Below are 19,258 nucleotides of genomic sequence, written 5' to 3' on the forward strand. Positions count from 1 at the left end.
CGGCCATCGCAACTCCAGCGCGTCCCTTAGGCCTTATTGATCTTCTCAGAAACTGCTGCTTTGAGGTAGTTTTTTTTTTTGGTGAGAAACTGCAGGGCGGACGGCAATTTCTGGCCTTCGCACCGAAACGAGCGTGGTATGCACACCAGCCTGCAGGAGGAGGAGTCGGATTCGCTCTTGTGGGGGATGGGCGCCTCGTGGCTGCACAAGATTGTGTGAGACGGTGAATATTTTATCCGCTTCCGCGGCGAGTTCAGCACAATCCGTGATCGCGGAATTGGCCAAGGCCGTCTGTACTGGCTCTGGTAGTTGACAGAGAAACAGCTCGCGGAACAGAAAACATTGCGATTCTGAGCCCAAAAGCATGAGCATTTGGCTCATGAGCTCTGGGGGTTTTGAGTCCCCGAGGCCGGGCATGGAGATAAGTCTGCGAGCGTGCTCCGACTTGGACAGACTGAAAATCTGCAATAAACATGCTTTTAAAGCTTCGTACTTGCCATCGTTCGGTGGACTCTCGAGGAGGCTGACGACCCGTGAGGCCATGGCGCTGTCGAGGGCGGAGACCATGTAATAATAACGGGTCAAATCCGCTGCTACTCCCCGGATTGCAAATTGGGCTTCCGCATGGAAAAACCACGCGGCCGGTTGTTGCTCCCAAAATTGCGGCAGTTTGAGGGTGACGGCGTTCGTGTCCATGATGTAACTTCAACAAAAATTGTTCGAAGAAATCGGGGTCACCAATGTAGGAACTGGGGTTTCTAGCCGAAGAATTGAGATCGACTCAGAACATCAAAAACAATTAAATTTAATGAACAAACGAAGCTGTACAGGAAACTGTAGGATACAATGCAAATAGGTCTGGTCTGCTTGAAAGCCTCTCTGGAAACGGCTAGAAGGTTCCGAGCTCAACTGCTAGCAGGTTCTGAGCTCTGACATCATGACATCATCATGTTCTTCCCGCCGTTGAGAGATCACGTGACGGACGGCATGACGTCATCACACGGAGTGCAGGAAAGAAGCCCTAGTACAGTTAACAGATACATTAAAGGTGCAGCCCCCAGCTGTACTACATTGCTGTAAAAGGAATTATATCCAATTTTCCGTAATCCTCTGGTGGTTCCGCCACAATTCCATACTCCGCTTCTTTGTCTCCCTGCATTACGCAAAAACTCACGGTGTGTGGTGTACAGTTCGGTTTTGTCGACATTGGCGAAATCGAACTCATAAAACTTCTTGAACATCTCCTTTAACAGGGCCTGGTATAGCTGCTCTGTTTCTTTGGGACACCACTCCAGTAAGTGTACCTCAGTGAGGTTTAAAATCACGGAGGCTACCACGTAGTGTACCCCCTGGTATAGTACCTGATCGGTAGGCACTATTACCAGCCCATTCCCTAGTCCCTTGGTGGCGGTAGGGCACCCCTCCCTGTGTGTTCTCACCGTCTGTGTCATGGGCAGGAGCTTCCGGGGGCGGGTCACTAGTTCAGTGGCATTCACTGGAATTGGGGAGTATGGGACTGTGCACGCCTTCAGGCTGGAATCCCACTCCATCCCCTCCTCGGTGTCTTGCCACTGTCGGTGGAAAATGATGGATATGCCTGAGGGGCAGACCTTCTCTGACCCCCACATTCAGACATAAATCCCCTGATCCGGTTCCCAACACTTGTCCCAGCACACAATTAATCCCCCATGAGTCCCTGTAATCGTCCGGTGGGTATTGTTCCCCAATCGTTCCCATTCGACTGCGGGGTTTCTCATGTCTTTGCTCAGCTTTCTGAGCCACCACCACCTATCCAGCGAAATGTGTCCCTTGCACGTTAAACATACACGCTTCCCTACGGTGACGCTGACCCTTGTGGCAACGACCTGTACCCTGGGGCACAGGAGGGTGGTCTCCCCATATGTGAATCCGTTCTGGCTGGAGTACTGAGACGAATTGGACCCCAGCCACCCTGGCCACCTTCCCTCGTGGAAGTAAACGGTGGTCTCCTCCACATCCCGTTTGCCGCTTCCGTGGGTTGCTATCGGTGCTCTATCTCCTGAGCACCCGTAGATGTGAGAGTCCTCCACGTCGCCTCTCTTTCCAACGCTCAGTCCTATCTGGGCGTGTCGGATTACGCTCCCCTTCATCCTGAAAGTTTTTCTGCAACAGATACAAAAACATGCAGCCAGGTCTCCAAGAGATTCTCTGGCTTGGGTGAAGCATAGTCGGGTCCCGCGACCACGACTCAAATACACACACTCTTAGCAGATTACTACTTAATTAAAACTACCCATCACCTTACTTAACTTGAGCTAAAACACCCAAACTTAAGCTAAATACCTAAACTTAAGCTAAATACCTAAACTTAAATTACCTAAACTATATACATCCGCCGCCCGTCTCCAGGCGGCCAGGCTAATTCCTGGTTGGACTGCGGCACACCGCTCCCTCCAGCGTGGCCGCACTGTCCTGCACTTTTGGCCCCTCGCCGCCCGTGGCTGCTCGCTGGGGACCTCTGTCCTTGGGCTTCCCCCTGACACGGGAGGCTGTCCCTTTAAACTGGGGAGCTGGTGACCATGGTTTCCTTGGCTGGGGCATCCGCGGGGACCTTCTAGGGACCTTGGCTGGTGGGCCTTTAACCCGAACCGCTGTCCCCTCCGGCGCAGCCTGTGGGCTCACCACTGCCGCTGGCTGGGGATCCCCACCCTCAGGCTTTACTGTTGTGTATGTACCTTTAAGAGAGAACTGCTTTTATACTGTAGTACCGGCAGTGACCACACCTGTATATAAAGCCGTAGCAGGCTTCTGTACTTTCAGTTCCAGCATACCCTCTGTTCAGTAAACACCTGTTATTACCGTTCTCCTGCAGCCCGTGTGTTATTGATACGCAGACACTACAGTGGCGACGAGCAGGTTCAAACTCACCTGCAGTACTGCATCACCTCACAGGGATCCATCCCTGAAAAGAAGCTTCTTGGAGGTCGAAGCCAGAGCAACAGGCGTCGACCGTGGGCAATCGCCCAGAGATCCATCGGAGTTCAGTGAATCGCAGGGGAAGCTGTGGAGAGCTGGGCTTGGCTCCCCAGTCAAGCAGTTCCAGCAAATCGTGCTGGTAGCAGGTAGTGCGCTGACCCCTCCGGACTGCGGCGGGCTTGAGCTCGATCGAGCGGCTCTGCAAGGGGGCCGTGCAGCGTCGTCAGGAAGGAAAAGAGAGAGAGAGGGTGGAGCGCACAGGGCGCGATCGGTGCTCAAGAGCCGGGCAGCGTTAGAGAAAATAAAAGAGGGTAAGGAAAAGAGACGCGCAGTGGACAGCGTCGAAGAAGAATAAAACTAAGGAATTTAACTAACAAAAGAGAGACGCGCCGAAGCCGCGGGGCACCGCCATTACTATTTAGAATGCTAGGAGCAGCATTGGCAGCAAGGGGAAGAAGGAAAAGTGCGGGAGGCGCCATTTTAATCTATTGGGGAAGAAGGAAAAGTGTGGGAGGCACCATTTTAAACCACCCAAGATGCCAAAGAGTGGCAGTATCACTGCTTTCGACAACGAAATAGAAGACTGGACCACGTATGTGGAAAGAATTGAAGTGTACTGCAAGGCAAATGGGGTGGCCGATGAAAAGAAGGCATCGGTATTATTAAATTTGATGGGTGCGAGAACGTACGGCCTATTGCGGAATTTAATTACCCCAGCTAAACCAATGGAGAAAAGCTTTGAAGAGATTGTCAATATCTTACAGGAACATCTAAACCCTACACCGCTGCTGATAGCAGAAAGATTCAAGTTCCATAAAAGAAACCAGCACAAAGATGAGAGTAATGCTGACTATCTTACGGAACTACGCAAGTTATCAAAGCACTGCCAGTTCGGAGCAGGACTGGCAGATACCTTAAGGGATAAGTTTGTCTACGGGCTCCAGAGTGAAGGAACCCAGAAACGACTACTTTCGGAAAAGGACCTTACGCTAGAAAAGGCTTTCAGCGTGACAGTATCCTACGAAGCAGCAGCACGGGGAGCTGCGGAAATACAACAGAAACCGCAAGAATATAGCACCAACGAAATGGCATATGGAGCAGAAAAGTGCTATCGCTGCGGCAGAACAACCCATGACCAAAAGGACTGCTGGTTTAAGGACAAAGTATGCAGGCAATGTGGAAAAGTGGGACACATAGCATGAGTCTGCAGGTCGGGAAAGAAAACCAAAACTAAAAGAACTACTAAGGAAAAGTACAAGAAAGTAAAAAAAATGACAGACAGTAGTTCAGAAGATCAGGAGAGTGATAATGACTCCGGGAGCAGGAGACTAAGTTGTCTAAAGTTACACAACGTGATCGCAAAGGAGGATCACTGAACCATTTGGGTCACCCTCATGATAGCAGGGTCCCAAGTAAAGATGGAATTGGGCACAGGATCAGCCCTAACAGTCATGAATTGACGAGACTATGAGCGGCTATTCTCACACATACCCTTGAAGGACACGTCCATTGTATTGAAGACATATACTGGGCAAAAAGTCTACCCCAGAGGAAAAAAAAGGGTGCCCGTTAAATACAACGGCAAGGAAACACAGAAACTGTATCTATATATACTACAAGATGGAGGACCACCATTATTGGGACGTGAATGGATCCGAAAAATACAATTGGATTGGCATTCCATTCAGGCGCTAACTGTGGCTGACAAAAGGATGATGACGTCACAACTGGACGACTGTCAAAAATTCTAACTGACGCGAAAGAGGTGTTCCAGCAAGGACTTGGGACTCTAAAAGGAGTAACGGCAATGATAAAAATTGAAGATAACGCAAACCCAAAAATTTTTAAGGCCAGAACGGTAATGTACGCAATCCGCCCAGCCGTCGAAGCAGAGCTGGAGAGTCTGGAGCGTTCGGGTGTGCTGTCCAAGGTGGACTGGAGCGAGTGGGCCACACCCATCATTCCTGTAATGAAGAAATCATTGAGCAGCACGCCTAGGGAGCCGAAGAAGGTTCGCATCTGTGGGGACTTTAAGGTAACTGTGAACCCAGTCTTTCACACAGTACAATATCCACTTCCACGGATAGAAGATATTTTCGCCTCACTATCTGGAGGGAAATGCTTTACGAAGATTGATCTGGCCCAAGCGTATCTACAAATGGAGGTAGAAGAAGCATCTAGAAAATACCTCACGATAAACACTCACAAAGGTCTTTACCAGTACAACCGACTGGTATTCGGGGTAGCATCAGCTCCGGCTATTTGGCAGAGGGCGATGGAACAAGTCCTGCAAGGGATCCCGGGGACCCAGTGTTATTTGGACGACATCCTGGTTACGGGCGAAAATGACAGTGAACACCTTGCCAACCTGGAGCAGGTGCTCACTAGATTACAAGAATATGGGCTACGAGCCAACCGCCCCAAATGCGAGTTTTTTAGGAAACAAATCTCATATTGTGGCCACATGATTGATGAAGAGGGGTTACATAATTCCCCAGACAAGATTGAGGCAGTAGTCAAGGCTCCAGCACCAGAAAATGTGTCGCAACTGAGGTCGTTCCTCGGGTTGGTGAACTACTATCATAAGTTCTTGCCAAATTTATCTACATTTCTGCACCCACTGAACGCCCTGCTGCAAACTGGAGTAGCATGGAAATGGAGTGATGAGTGTAAGCGTGCCTTTCAGAAATGTAAATGCCTAATCACTTCAAAAGAAGTATTGGCCCACTACAATCCAACACTACCGATTCGGTTGGCATGTGATGCGTCTCCCTACGGCATTGGAGCAGTGCTGTCACACAAATTCCTTGATGGTTCAGAGAGGCCAATAGCCTTTGCGTCGCGCTCGTTAACCTCAGCCGAGCGTAACTACACCCAGATTGACAGGGAGGCCCTCAGCCTGGTGTGGGGGGGTGAAGAAGTTCAATCACTATTTGCATGGGCAGAAATTCACCCTACTGACTGATCACCAGCCTCTTGTCTCCATTTTTAACCCAAAGAAGGGCGTTCCGGTGCTGACGGTGCAACGGCTGCAAAGATGGTCCCTTTTTCTAGGGGCACATCAATATGACATAGAGTACAAGGGTACGAAACAGCATGGAAACGCTGATGGGCTGTCGCGCCTGCCGTTGCCTATGGTGGAGGAAGCAGCTGCAGTGGACCCTGTTGAGATATTCCATTCGACCATAGTCGAATGTCTACCTGTTACAAACTCAAGTATAGAGAAGGAAACCCGAAATGACCCAACACTCTCTCGGGTCTATGATTTGACGGGATGGCCAGCACATGGCGACTCACTGTTGCCAGCATTCTCGCCAAGGAGAGAACAGCTGTCAGTGTGCCGGGGGACCTTGATGTGTGGATCCCGAGTGGTAATTCCACCCAAGTTGAGAGATAGAGTGCTCAATGAGCTTCATGAGGGTCATCTGGGAGCGGTAAAAATTAAGAGCCTAGCCAGGGCGCTTGTGTGGTGGCCGGGAATCGATAAAGAAATCGAAGATATGACCAAGAGATGCACAGGATGCCAGAAAGTCCAAAACGCTCCACCACAGGCACCGCTACACCCATGGGAGTGGCCCTCATCTCCATGGCAACGGGTACACATTGATTTTGCTGGTCCATTTATGGACTCAATGTTTTTAATCGCCATGGATGCACATTCAAAATGGCCAGATGTCATCAAAATGTCCTCCACCACCACAGAGAAAACTATTGCAGTCCTATGGACCATCTTCACCAGGAATGGCTTGCCAGAACAGATTTGCTCCGACAATGGACCACAGTTTGTGTCCGAGGGTTTCCAGAGCTTTTTGAGGAATAATGGGGTAAAACATTACACATCTGCCCCATATCATCCAGCCACAAATGGATTGGCTGAGAGGTTTGTTGAGACCTTTAAAAAAGCAATAAAGGCGATGTATAACGACAACATACCACTACAACACAAGGTGGATAATTTCTTGTTTGCTTACCGGAATGCGACACATGCAGTCACCAACCAAGCTCCAGCCATAATGTTCTTTAACCGAAGGTTAAGATGTCGCCTGGATTTGCTCAAACCAAACATAAGACGAGATGTTGAGGATAAGCAATTCCAGCACATCAATGAGAAGCCAACCAGGAGCTTCAAGATAGGGCAACCAGTCTTGGCCCGCGACGACCGAACAGAAAAATGGCAGCCAGGAACGATATGCACACAGCAGGGACCACTAATGTACACAGTGGACGTTGGAGAGAGCATCATGAGACGCCATGCTGACCAGATTCCAGAGTCACAGGAACAAGTCAAACCCATACCACGAGTGTGCGCACCTGGTGATGAACCCGAAGTACAGAGTGCGTCTACCTCAGAATCAGTGGTATTGGAAGCTGACGAACCAACCAATGACAATGAGCCAGAATCAACTCCGCCGCAAGAACAGGATACTCGAGAAAGGCGCTACCCAGACAGGATCAGGAAGCCTCCTCAAAGACTGAATTTATAAATGATTACTTCAGTTGATGTATATAGTACAGAGAAAATTGTAATTGTAATTAGTTATTATTTAATTGTTAAATGAATGTTATGTACTGTTTATCTAAAAGGGGAGGAATTGTTGTGTATGTACCTTTAAGAGAGAACTGCTTTTATACTGTAGTAACGGCAGTGACCACACCTGTATATAAAGCTGTAGCAGGCTTCTGTACTTTCAGTTGCAGCATACCCTCTGTTCAGTAAACACCTGTTATTACCGTTCTCCTGCAGTCCATGTGTTATTGATATGCGAACACTACATTTACCTTTCCCAAACCTGTGCTAGGGGCAGATAACTCTTCACAGCCTACTGCTGCAGGTTGAGAGTCTCCGCCCCCAGGTCCCAAACCTGGGTCCGGAGTGGAGTTTTCAACCTCAGGTACCTCCTCCTCTACATCTGGGTTAGGGGCGGGGTTTTCGCCCTTGGGTCCCTCTTCCTCTAGATCCCAGAAGAGTGGGGGAGTGTCCCAATCGATGGGCGGGATGGCCCCTCCCCTTCAATAAGCCGCAGCGAATGGTCCCGGTTTACCTCTCATTAAGTATATTCAAGAAAGAGTTCGATATATTTCTTAAGGCTAAAGGGATCAAGGGATATGGGGAGAAGGCAGGGACCGGGTACTGAATTTGGATGATCAGCCATGATCTCATTGAATGGCGGAGCAGGCTCGAAGGGCTGAATGGCCTACTCCTGCTCCTATCTTCTATGTATCTATGTATTTAAGCTGACCCTCCGTGAGCAGCGGGGCTAGTACATGGGTGGGGTTCCGCATAACCCTGCCAGTCATCAGCTCGTATGGTGAGTACCCTGTGCTTTTCGACTGGCTGGCCTGGATCCCCATCAGAACCAGGGAAGGACCTAGGCCCATTTACGGGGCAAGTCCATCGTCTCCTTCCTCAACCTTTCTTTTAGGGTCCTATTCATTCTTTCCACAATCCCTGATGACTGTGGGTTGTGGGCCACGTGCCACTTCCCCTCAATGCCTAGAAGCATGAAGGTATTCTGCATTACCTGCCCGGTGAAGTGACTCCCTTGGTCGGACTCCACATACTGTGCTAGTCCCCACTGCGAGAACACTTCCCGGACCAGGATCCTGGCAGTACCCAGAGCTGTGGCTGTTCTGCAGGGGAAGGCCTCTACCCATTTCGTGAACACATCTACCAGGACTGGGCAGTATTATAGCCTCCCTGGGCGGTGGGCAGGGGCCCGATATAGTCGACCTGTACCAACTGCCATGGTCCCTCTACCCTCCTGATGTGTTCCATAGGTACCATCCTTTTGTGGGGGTCAGGGAAATTGACAGCGCACACAAGACGACCGGCACAGAACTCGCGGACATCTTCCCTGAGTCCTGGCCACCATCCTGCCTGTTCCACCCGCTGACAGGTGGTCTCAGGCCCGGGGTGTCCCGCTCCTGGGCCCTCATGGGGAGTTGAAGAAATTCCCTCCAGTGTTGCTGCGGCACAACCCACTGTTCCCCCCGGAATAGCATGCCCTCTTTCACGGAGAGGGTTGCTGTGCCGTACGGAGCCTCTACCCTTTTTCCCTCAGTCACTGCGCTGAGGACTGCCTTGAGGACGGGGTTTTAGGCTTGGACCGTCTTAAGGTCCGGAGCTAACGCTACCCCTGCACTCCCTTGTGTCCCGTCCCTACCTCTGACCGTCGCCATGGGTCTGGACCCATACGGGTCCCAGAAAGTGTCGGTGCGGGCACCCTCCTTGGCGAGCATGTCAGCCTGCTGGTTGCCCTGGCTGCGGGGTTCTGTGGAGGAATGGGCCTTTACCTTGTGGATGAAAACATCCACTTCCTCCCCCACTGCTGCCAGGATCTTTTCCAGCAGGGGTTTCACTGTGAGGGGTCTCCCATCAGCGGAGGTGTATCCGCGGCGGGACCAAATGGCCAGGTACTCCGTGCACGAATTGCACGTAAATATGCTGTCCGAGCAAATCGTGTATGTGGTGGGGAAGATTTCGGGGTGTGTAACGACGTACACTACCGTGGACAGTTCAGTCTACTGGGCGCTCATGGTGCTGGGGAGCTTAATCGCCAGGGCAATGTTTGCCACTGGGTCGTAAACTCCACACCTGTGAGATGCTCGCCAGCAGATACTGTGCTGGAACCGTTTACATAGATCTCGCGGCCCGTGGGATGTATCCCAGCCCGTAAACCTATGTTCACTTCCCAGACCCCTTCTGTGGAACACCGGTGGGCTGTTCCAGGATATACCAGGTTGGCTGCAAGCTTTGGCTCGCAGAGACCCTTCACCTTGAGGTCCATCTGTGAGAGGAGCAGGGTCCAGCGGGCAATGCAGGCACTGCTCACTGTTCCATCCTTGATCCTCCCATCCAGAAGCATCTGGGTGGGTGTGTGATGGGTGAGGAGGCTGATGGGAGAGGTGCCTGTGAAGTTCAGTGAACTTTTCACAGCCCAATGTGTGGCCAAGATGTGCCGCTCACAGTTGGAATAGCTCTTCTCCACATCCGTGAGTATCCTGGAGGAGAAGACCACCGGCCTCAGCCTGCCGTGCCGCTCTTGGAGCAACACAGCACTCAGGCTGTCCCCGCTGGCTGCTACCTCCAGGAAAAACTCTTTCCCCCCATCTATAGCCCCTAGAGCTTGTGCGGTCTGCAAGTCCTTCTTGAGCCTGACAAATGCTGCCTGGCAGCCCTCATTCCAAACCCACTCCACTCCCTTGTGTAGGAGTCGGAGCAGAGGGGCCGCTGTGGCTGCATAGTCCTCAATAAAGTCTCTACAGTACCCCATTAGCCCTAGAAACAAACTCACACCGGTGACTCTGTTGGGGACCGGTAACTCTTGTAACGCTTCTCTCCTAGCCTTATCTATGGCCCTTTCTCCAGCGCGCACGGTCAGGCCCAGGAATTTCACCTCCTGCTGGCCGATCTGCGCTTTCTTGGGGTTTACATTAAAACGCTTCTGCCCGAGCAGCTCCAGCAGTTCAGTCAGTAGTGGGCCATGCTCCCCTCTCGATTCGGTGAAGAGAAGCAGATCATCCACGTATTATACCAACTGTCTGGGCTGACTGAAATCCTTTAAACTGTTTGCCATGCACTGATGGAAAATGCTGGGGCTGTTGTGGAAGCCCTGAGGCAAGCAGTTCCATGTGTACTGTTGCCCTTTAAACGTAAAGGCAAACTTGTACTGATCCTCCCTCCTTAAATGAATGGACCAAAACCCGTTGGAAATATCCAGCACCGTGAAAGTGGTCGCGGATGCTGGGATAGTTCCTATCAGGTCGGCAACTGCTGCTACCTTGGGTGCACAGGCTGGGATGTTACTGTTGAGCACCCGATCGTCCACCGTGGCCCTCCAGGAATTGTCCGGCTTTCTAACCGGCCACAATGGAGAGTTTACATGGGTGGCTATCGGTCTCAGAACTCCCTGCTGTACTAAAGAGGACATGGTTGCTTACATGTCTGGCTCTGCTTCCCTGGGGAAGTTATGCTCTTTCTGTGGTCGGGCCATGGGGTCCTCGTCTACGCTGACCTCAAACCCGTTGACCCTCCCGCAGTAATGTTTGTGTGTGGCAAATGTGGCTAGGTGGGCCTGCACAAATGCCTGAAACTCCTGTGGGGTGTCACTGACCATGAGCTCGAGGTTATAACCCTCTTTGGGCTTCATGGTGCATATGGTCCCCTTCCCTTCCTTTCCTGGGATTACCACTACCTCACCGTCCTTTCCTTTACTTGCGCCCCATACGCAATGATTTCTCAAATCTACTAGGATCCCGTGGCCTACAATAAAGTTGGCTCCCAGGACCCCTCCTCCACCCTCCACTTCCCACTTCATCAGGACACAGGTCCACTTAAAGCGGAGTGGTCCTAAATGAATGACGAGTGGGTTGGAAAACGAGCTGGCCTGTTCTTTGCCTGTGAACCCCGACAGACTGAATGGGACCCCGTTAGATAGAGGCGAGGTGGTGGGGTTAGCTGAGTGGACCACGGTGCATGATGCTCCTGTGTCCAACAGATAGGTCCCCGTCACCTTCTCCACCTCCATCTCCATGAGGGGTCTTTTCCATTCATCATACCGGAGAGAACACAGGTAAACAGGCTGCGCTGGCTCTAGTCAGGGCTATGGGTTGGATGGGACTGATGGGGTCAGAGCACCGGTAGCGGCTGCTACTCTCCCCTGGCCTGTCAATAAGGACCTCATGGTGTCCAAAAATGACTCGACCGCGGCGGGAGGGATTCCTGCCTCTGCCTTTTGGGCTTTGGCTGTGGAATTCTTTCCCTTATAACAACAGAAAATGCTGGAAAAACTCAGCAGGCCAGGCAACATCCGTGGAGAGAAATTAGAGTCAACGTTTCGGGTCAAAACCCTTTGTCAAGACTAAAGAGGCACAGGGAATGAAATAGATTAAGAGCCCGGGCTGGGAGAGAACAAAAGAGAAGAAGAGACATTAAGAGGTATTCAAAATGAGATGAGATGGTGATAGGACTAGTGGAGACAAAAGACGGCTCTAGATTAGGCGTGAAATGTGCTGGCAGAATGGGAGACAGCTGCCATGTGGGAGAGAGAAAAAAAAGGAAAGGGGGGGTGAAACCAAAACAAAGGTGTGGATAAAAAATGTAAGTAAAAATGTAATAGGGGCCGAGGTTATGATCTGAAATTGTTGAATTCAATATTGAGTCCGGAAGGCTGTAAAGTGCCTAATTGAAAGATGAGGTGCTGTTCCTCGAGTTTATGTTGAGCTTCCATGGAACAATGCAAGAGGCCAAGGCCGTTGAGGTCCGAGTGGCAATGGGGCGGTGAATTAAAATGACAGGCGACCGGAAGCTTGGGGTCACCCTTACGGACTGAACGGAGGTGTTCCACAAAGCGGTACCCAATCTGCGTTTGGTCTCCCCAACGTAGAGGAGACTGCATCGTGAGCAGCGAATACAGTATACTAGATTGCAAGAAGTACAAGTAAATCGCTGTTTCACCTGGAAGAGGTGTTTGGGGCCCTGGACAGTGGGAAGGGGGGAGGTATAAGGGCAGGTGTTTCACACATTTCACACCTAATCTAGAGCTGTCTTTTGTCTCCACTAGTCCTATCACCATCTCGTCTTCTTTTGAATACCTCTTAATGTCTCTTCTTCTCTTTTGTTCTCTCCCAGCCCGGCCTCTTAATCGATTTCGTTCCCTGTGCCTCTTTAGTCTTGATAAAGGGTTTTGACCCGAAACGTTGACTCTAATTTCTCTCCACGGATGTTGCCTGGCCTGCTGAGTTTTTCCAGCATTTTCTGTTGTTATTTCGGATTTCCAGCATCTGCAGTATTTTGCTATTGAATTATTTCCCTTGTTATCTTTCCAAGGGCTTTTGCACTCCTTCCGCCAATGACCGTCCTTCCCACACCCGTAACAATTCGTCTTTGTGTTGGGGGGTTGTTCCCTTCCTGATGCCACTCTTCCCTACCCTGTCCGGGTTTTACCTCATGCACCTTCCCCTTGGGTGGGTGTGCATCGGTTCCCCTACCATTCTTATAGGCTAGGGTCAACTGTCTGATCACCGTGAGATCGGTGGTCTGGGGATTCTTGGGGTCGAACCAGACTTCCGCCATGTCCCGGACCTGTGGCAAGCTGTTTGCCACCAGGCAAAGGAGCCAATGGGCCAGGGGATCCCTGTTCAGGAACGCCCGGTTAGGTGTACCCGGGCAGGCACTCCGGTAAACTGGCCATAACTGGTCCGCGAAAGCCCGCGGGGTTTCCCCTGTGAGCTGGACCGTCTTCTCCACATGGGAGAAAGGACTTCCCTCATTCATCCCCATGGCCTTCAGAACTTCATCCCTGAGCTCCTCATACTCGCTCTGCCCCTTCTTACACTCGTCAGAGAGGGATTGGAGGAGCCTACTCTCCAGGAAGAATAGCAGCATCTTGGCCTGCTCAGTGCCATCGCAGTCGTTGATGCTGGCTGCCTGCTCTACTTCCCTGAAGTGGATTGAGGGGTCCCCTTTTCGGAGAGCTTTGGGATATGGCTCACCATAGCCCTAAGCTGTTGGGTGCTATAGGGTAATACGAACTGGTTTTGGAGGGGTCCCTCATCGTCGCCATTGACGGGTGGACCGAACCTCCGATGCCATGCTGGGCACATCGGTCCCGGCTCCGACCTCTCTGGCGGGGGTTGCTCCACCTCCGCTCCCACCTCTGTTTCCACCCCCCCTTGCTGCCAGACCTCGCTGAACCCTGGCGCTATGGGCGGTGGTCGTGAGACCTCCTGTTCCTCAAACGGGTCGTCCCTGGGCACTACCAGTGATGTTTGAACTGTCCGCCCCTCGTTCCCCATAAAATCCGCCTGACCTGCCTTTGGGCTTATGGGGCACACCATGCCTTTTGCCTTCCTCAGGGCCAAGCTCAGATTTTCTATCCGCTCCTTGCAGGGGCCGTGATCTGTATCTTCAAACCCCTGCTCGCTCGCTAACTTGTAAGCTGCCTTTACCTCCTGTACTTTCTCTTCCTGTTCCCTAACTTTCCTTACCAAGCGGGCGTTCTTTTCCCACAACCTTAACTAATTACCCTTGGCTTCGGTGACTTGGCACTGTAGGTATTCCAACTGGGCCTTGTGTTTTCCCATTAAATACAACCTCTCCTGATTCAGGGCCTGCAATGCTTCCATTAACTTCTCCCCTGCTAGAGCCTTATCCTGGATCTCCAGGGCTGACTCCTTTAACTTGGCTGCCTGTGCTGCAACGAGGCTGTCAAAAAGCTGGACCTGCTTTTTGAAACAAATCAGTCAGACTGCCTTCTCCAAGGACTTCTTGTGTTCCTTTCCATCTGTCCACTTAGCTGCTGCATCCACCGGACGCCCAGCACTTAACAGAGTGGTGATCCACTTCTTTGTGATATTGACCTTGCTAAACTCATAATCAGAAATCCTTTCCTCCATCATGGTTTGCTCATCCGAACCATTGTCTAATGCATTGCACCCCTGTTGCCGGAGTCCTGCCGCGGTCACCATTTTCTGTAGGTGGTGGCGTGTGGCACGTGCGCCCAGTCAGCTTCGCCTCTGACTGTCCCTTGAGCTGTTTGAATCGCTCCCACACCCCTGGGTTCTAGACACCGGACGTAGGTACAGGTGGCGATGCAGAAAATCAAGTAGACAAGTGGTTTGGTATAAGAAAACCAAGATTTTATTAAAAACAGAATACAACAATCTTATGGAAAATTACTGGTATGAAAATACAGGCATAAACAGTTATACTTAAATGGGAATGGGGAACACGTGGCACATTGAGGGAAAAACAATTACATTAACAATCCCATGATTCTTATCCCACCCCCTATACCTAACTAGATTAAGCTATGAGGGGCCAGGAATTCATGCTCACCAATCCAAAACCTGTTGCTTTAACGGTTGCGAGTTTAGAGGTTTGGTCCTGCTGTCCTTTGGGGTAACCCATCGCCACGTGGTCTCAGAGTGCGGCGCTGAAGTTGTTGATGCATAGCACCCTCCTTTCCTCAGCTACCGTCGTCGTCTCGTTGCGATGGGTTTTCTTCTTCTTCTCCCTCGGGCGGTCGTCGGCGGTAATATTGCGGTTGGGGGTCGGTTGGCGGTTTTGACTGCTTATTTGATTTTACTACCCAAGCTTTGAACGCCAGTATATTCGTCACGGGTGTGGACACCCGCGTCTAATGCCAGCTTATATGCAGTGTTCAAAACGCCAACTTATTCTCACCGTCCATCCTGGTTGTTTTGTCATGGATAAGACCTAATTGTCCCCATCCTGACTTGATGGCCACTGTGAGCTGTTACCCATTAAACATGCAGAAACTTAATGGCCACGATTATAGGCCCATTCTAGCTTCATTTGATTCGAGTCGAATAAATGCGTATTCCTTGTTTACTTTGTCTGGCTGGCTCCACAGAGTCTCTGTTCACCGATTTCTGCATTTTAATGTTTTGTCTCCGGGCCTGCTTGTTGGCAGAGCCCTGTTTTTAAAAATCCTGTCAGTATTGGTCACGAGGTTTACAGAAACCATTTTGGGTACCCTGTTTTCAATAACTTGTCCAAAACAGGGTCCCTTGATCCATAACTTGGGGAGTTCAGGAATTTTGTGAACCCTGCACCTTACACTTTAGCCTCAAGAAAAATATCCAACTCCTTTTCAATATATATTTAATGAATTGGCTTCAACTGCCCTGTGTGGCAGAGAATTCCACAGGTTCACCACTCTCTGGGTGAAGAAATTCCTCCTCATCTCAGTCATAAATTTCTTACCCCTTATCCTTAGACTGTGACCCCTGGTTCTGGACTCCCCGGCCATTGGGAACATCCTTCCTGCATCTAGTCTGTCTAGTCCTGTTAGTATTTTATAAGTATCAATGAGATCCCCTCTCATTCTTCTAAACTCTAGCGAAGATAAGCCTAACCGACCCAATCTCTCCACATACGTCATCCCTGCCATCGCAGGTATCAGTCTGGTGAATCTTCACTGCACTCTTTCCATGGCAAGAAAATCCTTCATTAGATAAGGTGACCAAAACTGCACACAATACTCAAGGTGTGGTCTCACCAAGGCCCTGTACAACTGCAGCAAGACATCCTTGCTCCTGTACTCGAATCCTCTCGCTTTGAAGGTCAACATACCATTTGCCTTCTTAACCGCCTGCTGCACCTGCATGCTTACCTTCTTACCGACTGGTGTACAAGGACACCCAGGTCTCGTTGCACTTCCCCTATTCCCAATCTATTGCCGTTGAGATAATAATCTGTCTTCCTGTCTTTGCCACCGAAGTGGATAGCTTCGCATTTATCCACATTATACTGCATTTGCCATGCATCTCCCAATCACCCAACCTGTCCAAATCATACTGGAATTTCTCTGCATCCTCCTCACAGCACACATGCCCACCCAGCTATGTGTCATCTGCAAACTTGTAGAATAAGCCCAGAAATTCGGGTTGGGGGCTTCCCGCAGGTTTAAGCCCCCGACCTGCACTTACCTTGCACGCCGGCCATTGAGCTGTGGGACCCCATGGAATTGCGATCCTGGGCCTCCTCCAACTGCCAGCACACAGTGCTTGCATATCCCAGGGGCGCAGTTAGTTCGGTGCATCCCCTGGGATCACGGGGCCATGGAGCGCCAATGGTAGCAGGGATTGCTTCATTCATAAGTTTGACAGGTAGACCTGTCAAACTTATAAATACTATAAGCCCCAAAACATCACTAAATCTTCAAATAAATTAAAAACAAACATCACAGTTTTTAAATAAACTATAATTTACATGAAATAACTATTTTAAGCAATAATTAAAATTTTTGAAAAAATAATATTATTTTCTTATGGGGCTAAAAATAAACTTACCTTTCTCTAAAGTATTTAAAAATAATAAACCTGTGGAAAAAATGTTTTAATTTTAATTAATTCACCACTTACCTTGTAAAAAGCAAGCATTGCGACTGTTTTTTACATGTCTAACTTCTGGAGACTTAGGCCTAGAAATTCAGTATAGCTACGTTTGGAGGCGCTACAGCATGGCGTTCGCTAACTTTTGTGCCCGGCACCTTCGCCGATATTCAGTTGCATCGCCCCAAGAGGTTGCTGCTGCGCTAAAGCAGGTGATGCACGACTATCATAAGGCGCTAAGCCGGCGATCCGGGGCGCAAACACCGAAGGCGGGCGCAGCGCAGGTGCGGCGAGTTGCTCATTGAGGCCAGACAGTCAGGCACCGGTCAGCACTTAAAGGGGGAGGGTGGAATTGCTTGGCTGCCACGCCCTGCACACTGCAGCCCTAAGGCAAGGCCTGAACACTGCTTCTGGAACAGCTCCACGCCCAGGAGAATGGAGAAGGCCAGGGAGAGAGCGCAGCGCTTCGGCGAGGGTGACCTGAGGCTGCTGGTTGGCACAGTGGACCGCAGGTGCCATATCCTCTTCCCTGAGGGTGGCAGGAGGCCGCTGTCTGCCGAATATCGGAAAGCATGGAGGGATGTGACAAACAGGGTCACGTCCAACAGCGTGGTTGGCAGGACACCAACCCAGTGCCAGAAAATATTCAACGACCTCTGTGATAATAATAATAACTTCTGGGAAGTTATGTCATCACTTCCTGTGAACTGTGAACTATGAACTATGAACTGTGTACATACCTCACTTCCTGTCATATGTCACTTCCTGTTGGACTGGTATAAATACTGGACTGTTCAGTATTGTAAGAGGCTTCTACCAGAGGCATGGTAAAGACCTCTCTTGTATATAGTGTGTTTATAAATTACTTAAAGCTTACTTTAAAGTTACTTGATGGTAAGACTCCTTTTTCTTACATCAATCTCACTCGGGTTGTCAGGGTGAGTACCCTTTCCAGTATCCTCCTCATCCCTGCATGTGCACCTCACTTTATGGCCAAACAGGTCTGAAAGCCCTAATGGCCAGCCCTCATCCAGCAGCTATGGGACTGTCATGAAAAGCACTTGCACAATCAGGACTTTAGACACTGTCAGGGCTATTCGACCATGGGAGGCAGTGCGGGCAAGATCAGGGCTTGACACTGTCAGGGCTAATCGAACATGGGAGGCAGTGTGGGCAAGATCAGGGCTTGACACTGTACTTAGAGGCGGTCCTGTCTCTTGCAGGCCAAACTGGCGCATAACAGAAGACAGCAGTGACAGACCGGGGGAGGCCGTCCTGACCTGAAACAGCTGAGCGACCTCGAGCAGCGAGTGGAGCGGATCATGGCAGGCCGGCTGAGTGGCCCCGTCGCCACTGGAGATGCTGACCCTGTTCTGGGCACCAATGGTAAGGTCATCACCTTTTTGACCGCTCCCTTTCCACTTGCGCCTCATGCCAACATCCTTTGCCACTATCGAACCAATGCAGTGCACAGCAGCACTCATGCCTCCCTCACTGCCGCTCTGTCCTGACTCTAAAGCAACTCTTGTGCCTCCCTGCTTTCAGATGGTGACTCGCCAGGTGCGGAGGCGGCCCCTCAAGCTGGCACTGTGTCTGAGTCAGACATAGAGGAGGAGGAAGAGGAAGCCAGCCCATCAGGGACACCCTCAGCCGAGGCAGCCCATGGCCATGATGGTGACACGTCTTCCCTGGAGGGGAGCAGGGGGGAAGGGTCGGAGGACAGTGAAGCTCCGGGGACCAGCGGGCTGCAGCAACGCGGGAGGGGTGGGGAAGCTCGGCGGCCTTCTCCCCGGAGGGTGAGTGCGGCCTCCAGTCCTGCTACGGTGAGCGCAGAGGAGGTGCAGCTCCTAGCGGAAATGGGCGCCCAGGCTGAGCGCAGGCACACTGAGCTCATGGCTGCAGTGGCAAGGATGCCTGACTCCATGGAGTCACTGGCAAGGAGCGTGCAGGAATTCGGAGCAGCACAGGCCAGGAGTCTGCAACAATTCAGTGCAGCACAGGCCAGGAGTCTGCAGGACATCGCGGCAGCACAGGCTAGGAGTCAGCAGGACTTCGCTGCTTCACAGGCGGCTTCTAGCCAAGTGCTCAGTCGTGCCATGAATTCACTGGCTGCTGTCATGCAGACACAGACCAGGGCCACACGGGCACTAACTGCTGCCACACTCACTGGATCGGCCAGGCATCGCCAGGGCACTCGCTGTGCCGCAGCAGCCCAGCAGTCTGTGCCTCAGCAGATTGCTGCGCATGCTGCAGTGCTGGCCCGTGTGCGTGCCAATGTCTCAGCCGACCAGGGAGTGCCTGTGATCTGTCAGGTTGGCAGCATTCCTGCAGCCAACACTGTCACTCCTCCATTGCAACTGCCACCAGCTGTTGGACAGACTGCTGCTGCCCAAGCAGAGTTGGAGCAGTCAGCAGCCGGCCCCTCCAGGCCCAGAGCTGGTCC

The sequence above is a fragment of the Somniosus microcephalus genome, chromosome 10, assembly GCF_052327205.1.
Source record: "Somniosus microcephalus isolate GS21.2 chromosome 10, FLI_Smic_1.0, whole genome shotgun sequence".
Lineage (NCBI taxonomy): Eukaryota > Metazoa > Chordata > Chondrichthyes > Squaliformes > Somniosidae > Somniosus > Somniosus microcephalus.